Source organism: Schistocerca cancellata, chromosome 6, assembly GCF_023864275.1.
Source record: "Schistocerca cancellata isolate TAMUIC-IGC-003103 chromosome 6, iqSchCanc2.1, whole genome shotgun sequence".
NCBI lineage: Eukaryota > Metazoa > Arthropoda > Insecta > Orthoptera > Acrididae > Schistocerca > Schistocerca cancellata.
The window spans coordinates 168,749,501-168,756,133 of NC_064631.1; the positions used below are offsets into that span (position 1 = coordinate 168,749,501).

Here is a 6,633-nt window from a genome sequence, read left to right on the forward strand (position 1 = left end):
ATTAGTATTCTAAAGCTGTAATTTAATCTAGTGGATAATAGTGTTGGTACTGCAAGATTTGACAGCGAATATTCATTCAGGCTTAGTAATGTAGGAAATGCCTTTCGTTTCATACTAATATGAGTTCTGGAGAAACACAAGAATACACGAGAGAATATTGACTTTACCACTCATCTTGCAACATATGCTGATGAAAAGATAAGCTACGTTTACAACAATTGTGAATTACAGAAAGATTTGACAGTTTCAACTACAATAAAAGTGTAAGTGGGGTATAGATGCAGTACAGAGTGCAAAAAGTTATCTCCAACTTGTACAGAAACAAGACTGTAGTTATAGGAATCGAAGATTATGAAAGTGTAGCAGTAATAGATACGGGAGTGAGACAGAGGTATAGTCTTCCATGTTACTGAACGTCTTCACGGAGCTAGCTAGCACTAAAGGAAATCAAGAAGTAATTATGGAAAGGAACTCGGGTAGAATATAGAAAAAATTTAAAGTTTGCCAGTGACACTGTAATTCGATTAGAGAATACAAAAAATTTGGAAGAGCAGTAAATGGATTTGAAGTAATAAAAATAACTACAAAAAAATCTAAACAAATATGGAATGCAGTCAAACTAAATGAGAATTAGATCACGAAAATAGACGCTTTAAGTGGTACTGACTTCTGTTATTTCTTGTTGGCTATATCTGGTGATGACCAAACTGGAAAACACATTAAATGTACATGGGCAATAGCAATGGAAGTATTTGGGAATCAGAATAATTTTCTAGCATCCAATGTAAATTGAAGTGCTAGGAAGATTTTTCGTCATTCTATTTATCTGGAGGGTAGCCAATTGTTTTAGATCGTACGCCGGTGACAAAAACCAGTATTATCAATGCGATGTATGGATGTCTTATTTCCTTTCCAACTTTTTTTAAGTACATTCGGTGTTATTTCGCGCTTTACAACGTGTATAATTCTGTCACTTGAAGTGAAAACTAAGCTGATCGAAAATATGTAGAAATTCATCTCAAATATACACTGGTGTGGTGTGACCAGTATTCGTCACTATATAATGAAACCGGTTTCGTTATATAGTGACGAATACTGGTCACACCTTTTAAAAGGTATTGTGCCAATTTTCAACATCACCCCATCATTCAGAGTATATATATTTAATCATCACCATCACTATTGTCTTCTCTTTAAGGGTTGCCCAATGTTTCTCTGCCTTTTTGGGTTACATTGCATTCTACCTTTAGTTGTCGTATTATTAGACATATGATAGATATTATCTTTCCAGTTCAGTCTCTATTATTCAGTTACACCTGTAATCAACAATTAATTCTTGTTTGTAACGCTTTCTTTTATTGTCTAATAGTGAGTACCCCTCTAAAAACCAGGAGAACTTCATCTGTGAGGATTCAATTCAGATGCTCAGGTGCAACATTCGTTACCATACAGCAATAAGGGCAAAGCGATTACTTGATGAAGTTTAATTAACGTTTCTTTCCGTACGCCAGGTTTAAACGTTCGTTGAAAGTTTACAAAGAAATATCTGATTATGGTTAATTTTGGCTTTGCATCATTTGACTTTGTAAGTTTAATATTTGAACTCTCTTACTTGTTGAAATTATTTGTCCATCAATAAAAATTTTTGTTCTTACGTGTTCCAGTCATTGAAATGACATCACTTTCGTTTTATTTGTCGATACTCTCATTCCGTATTCAGCGACAAGTTGACTCAGTTTACATAGTACTGCAGTTTGAATGTTTTCTTCACATTATCCTTTTACAAGCTGGTCACCTGCAAATAACAACGTCTTGGAATTAGAATGATCACTTTTCATATATCATTGAGTATAGTCAACCATTTATGAATGGGATCATCAATATAAATATCGAAAAGGGTGAGCGACAGTGATCTGCCTTGCTTAACGACTCGATTAATATCTGCAGATTCGTTTCCCTATTTTATTAATTTTCTTTACTGACAGAATTTCTGTAATCAAAAAGGGCAGGAACCACAATTTCATTTAGTGTTTCCCATAGCAATTTCGACTTTACCTTGTCAGATGCCTTTTCATACTCGATAAAAATATAATGCGTTAGTGCCTAAATTTTTTTTCTCAGTTAGTTGTGCCAATGAGAGAAGACAATCACAACATGATGTACCTTCTTTAAAACATACATACTTCCACTATTGGTATTCATTTATTTTTACAATTTTGCATGCAGTTTGTGAAAGGAATTTAGCAGACTTATTCCTCAGTTATCTGCATATTTTATATCGCTTTCCTTGAAAATAGGATGTATAAAAGCTACACTCTATTCGTCTGGCACATGTCTGCTCAGCCAGCAAACGTTCATAGAATTTAAAAGTCTATTCTTTAGTTGATCAGATGCATATTTAATCAGTTCTTTGTTTATATTATCAGTTACTGGAGGATTTTTGGTATTTTGTTTCTTGCCTCGCATTTTGTAATTATTTCACTGTCATCAGATCTACATAGTCACCAATATTCTTATTTACTTATAGCTCTATCACTTAATGGATTTTAGCCATTCGTTTTCAGACACTATACTCAGCTGTAACGTATCTCATTGTTGTTTCTTCAAGTGTGTCACCAATTTGTACGCTTTGATTTGTCTTCTACAAATATCATGTTGTACTTCACTCACATATCGTTGCAAACTATCCAGTATAATTTGTCGTATATCTTATTTTACTAAAGCAGATTTACTTTTACAACCCTCTCAGTAAATGATGATATTATATATTTTTAAATCGTTAATACTATTTTAGGAAATTTATTTTTTCTCATTCCTAATGCGCCGTAATTTCTTTAGTAGTAGCTCATTCTCCACTCAGTTTCAGCTGAAATTTCTCATTTATTGTATTTTGATATAATAGTTTGATATTGTAGTCATGGTGTATGAGCATTTTCTAAGTTCTTATATTCGATTGGTCATTTAGTAGTTTTTTTTTTTTTTTTTTTTTTTGGAAAATGTACGATTGTATCTATTGTTGAATACTTTCCGTGCCCTGATGGAGGTTACAGGAGCAACTCTATGTTCTTATGATACCCCGCAATTGAGCATACCATAGATCTGAAAATCTATCGTTCCGCTTAATTCCTTTTTGGTTTCAATGATGGCAGCAATATGGATTATAACTTTGCCTAGTTCTTATTCCACTTCTGTTTCGTTATGTACTTTCTATATGTAGAAGACTTCATATTTTCCATGTTGCTCTTTTAAACGTTTGTGATTTGCCCAGTTTCTTTCACGAGTCGGCATATAATGGACATTTTGGCGTGAAAATTTGAGTGTCCCCTGGACGCGCCGCGAACGCTGCGCAGGGTATTTATGCCCCCTAGCAAGGTTATGGCCATGAGGATGTCTCTTACATCTGACGAGGCATTCTGAATGTAAGGGGCGAGCAAAACGTCTGTGTTGGAAGGCTGTACAATATAGAATCAGCGTGCTAGTCACTGAGAAAGAGCACTGAGGTAATTATCATACCGACACACCAGGTTGAAAATATCCGTTTCGTAAAACACAGTGTTCTGCTGTGTGAAGAATTCCGTAACTGCCAGCAGCACATCCTCGTCCGATAGGAGTCGTGGACCGCTCAAAGTCGTTTTTTTAAGGTTCCTGAGGCGTGGTAACAGGCTTATAGTGCGGATGCCTAAGTGTCTCCCACTTGAGCGGTCGTAAGTTCTGCATTGCGACGTTGGCGATATGGAGATGTGCTTTATCACGACCAGCACGGGACTTGGAGTACAATTCACAACGGTGGTTTTCGATAAACATGCTGTCCCATACAAACTCTTCATTCTCCAATGCCTGTCTACCGGTGTACGTGCTACAGTAACCAAAAATAGAACAACAACATGGTAGCATGTTCGTCCTGTCTGAACGCATTTCGTAATAATGTCGTCATAATACCATTTCCGCATTCAGCGCACGCGTGTCGGAAAGACACGAAAGCTACACTAACCCGTCACCAACATGTCGGTGTTTATATTGCCTCATCGGAGTAATGCTGCGTTGCATATCAGCTGCAGCGACGCCCTCGAACGGAAACTTTTTGATCGCCCTTATATTTTACGTTTTATATATCACTGTAAGCAAGGTTTAAGTTACGTCTAGTACAGAATCCTACGCTTAGAAACTTAATTGTACGGATAAAATCAAAGCATTTACATGATTTAGTGGTAAGTTTAACAATAAATACAAATTACGCGAAGCTAGGTTTGAACCACGAGCGCTAGAAGCATTGGATATGAGAGAGAGGGATGGAAGAGGGAAGCCAAGAGATATGATGATGATGTTTGGTTTGTGGGGCGCTCAACTGCGCTGTCATCAGCGCCCGTACAAAGTCCCAATCTCTACACAGTCCAGTGTAGTCATTTTCACGAATTATGAGGACATGATGAGGACGACGCAAACACACAGAGAAAATCACCACCCGGCCGGCATGCAGATTTAGCAACGCTAACCACTAGACCACGCGCTGCGGACGGTAATGACAATGATGATAACATACGGTTAACGAAGACAAGACGAAAAACAAGTGGCATTACTCGCACAGAAAGGCAAGGAGAAATTGGTCTTACCGTTGGACCCATGTTACAACCGGTCATCTACGCTTTTGGTGAAATATGACGAGAGTGATAGGCGACAGACGTAAGTGTTTGAGGTTCCTCTTAAAATGAAGAGGATAAGAGGATACACTCAACTGTGCATGTAATTCAGGGTAGCTTGTTTCACAGGCAGCCGACAGCAGCCGATAAGAAATTTGGGAGTGTTTTTGTTTTACAGACGGGCACGACTAGTGTTCTGGCTAAGTGAGACGTTATGTCTCGATTATGATGAGGTGACAGGAATGTAGTCTTCGAGGCGAGGTAGGAGGGTGGATGTGTACCGAGAACCGAAGAAGTGGTGGTCACATAATATTTCTGTCCACAACCAGCCACATTGGAAGTATGATCCACGGAAATAGTGACATAGTCAACCGTTGCAGGTGCAATCCACACAAGATTGTATGGTTAGTTCTTATCGTTTACTGTTCCCACTATTTGTGCCGTGCTATATTACATTACAGCAGTGACGGTTCGTTGGAACGAGTTATTGCAAATTCCGAAACCATTATAGTGCTGAGAGGAAAGCGTAATTTTTTCTGCCCAGCTGGGATGTTCTTTTAAACTTACGCCCAAGTTCTTCACTGTTTTCTGATATGGAATTAAAGTACCGTCGAGGATAAGAGGAGGCAATTGTTGCCGGCCGGAGTGGCCGAGCGGTTAAAGGCGTTACAGCCTGGAACCGCACGACCGCTACGGTCGCAGGTTCGAATCCTGCCTCGGGCATAGATGTGTGTGTTGTCCTTAGGTTAGTTAGGATTAAGTAGTTCTAAGTTCTAGGGGACTTATGACCACAGCAGTTGAGTCCCATAGTGCTCAGAGCCATTTGAACCATTTTTTTTTGAGGCAATTCTTGACAGGAGTTTTCATTTATTAATCTCTGATGTGATACTAAGACTACCTGGAATTCTTCGCATTTATTTTAAATCCCAAGATTCGTGACCACGCCTCAAGCGACAAATTGGTACCAATACCGGGATTCGAGCTCGCGTCTCGTGCTCACTAGGCAGATGGGCTGACCACTACGCCACAATGCTACAGTAGCTTTGCACTGCTGCACGGACTATCGTAACGCACCTCCTATCTCAATCCACATTACTGTTAGTGGTGTCACCGACAGACACCACACTTGCTAGGTGGTAGCCTTTAAATCGGCCGCGGTCCGTTAGTATACGTCGAACCCGCGTGTCGCCACTATCAGTGATTGCAGACTGAGCGCCGCCACACGGCAGGTCTAGTCTAGAGAGACTCCCTAGCACTCGCCCCAGTTGTACAGCCGACTTTGCTAGCGATGGTTCACTGTCTACATACGCTCTCATTTGCAGAGACGACAGTTTAGCTTAGCCTTCAGCTACGTCATTTTCTACGATCTAGCAAGGCGCCATATTCAGTTACTATAATAACTATCTTCAAGAATGAATTATGAACTAATATTGTGAATCATGTACCGTCAAGAGCGACGTTCGTCATTTATGGACTAAAGTTAAGTATCAAAATAATTACGTCCGTTTACTGCATTCTCATTCCTTGTCATGTTCCAGACTTGACGTCAGTATAGTTCTTCTCTCCTCACGACAGCCTGCGTGAGCTAAAACGCGTGCATTTCGGCCTCCACTCGTAACACGGTGTTGGCTCTTCTGCTAACACAAAATTGTTCGCGCTTCAGCCCACATGGTAGATTGAGGTGGGAGCCGTGCTGCAGTAGTCTGAGTAAAACCATTGTGCTTAGTTTTTATTGCATTTGCCTGATGAGCAGGAGACCTATGTTTGAAACCTGGCCAAGGTGTACATTTTCGTTTCTCACTTCACTCTGCATGCATAAACCATAGATATTTGGGACTTGTAAAGACCCCTGCAACCATGTAGCTTCATCTGATTAAGACACATATGCCTGGGTTTCAGGCTGTAGCGCCTATTTCGTTCGATTCTGAGGTACTATTGCAATGTAGTTAGAGAGCCTCTTGATTGCTCTTCGAGTGGGAGGGGGGAGTGGGGGGCG

The 6,633-nt window shown here is 39.7% G+C and overlaps 1 non-coding gene across 1 annotated transcript; it reads left to right on the top strand.

Annotated features, from left to right (window-relative positions):
• The first annotated feature begins 5,276 nt into the window (after nucleotides 1–5,276).
• Nucleotides 5,277–5,360, top strand: Trnas-gga (transfer RNA serine (anticodon GGA)). The gene is given in 2 exon segments: nucleotides 5,277–5,316; nucleotides 5,326–5,360. It is a non-coding gene; the product is annotated as a tRNA-Ser (tRNA).
• The last annotated feature ends 1,273 nt before the right edge of the window (nucleotides 5,361–6,633 follow it).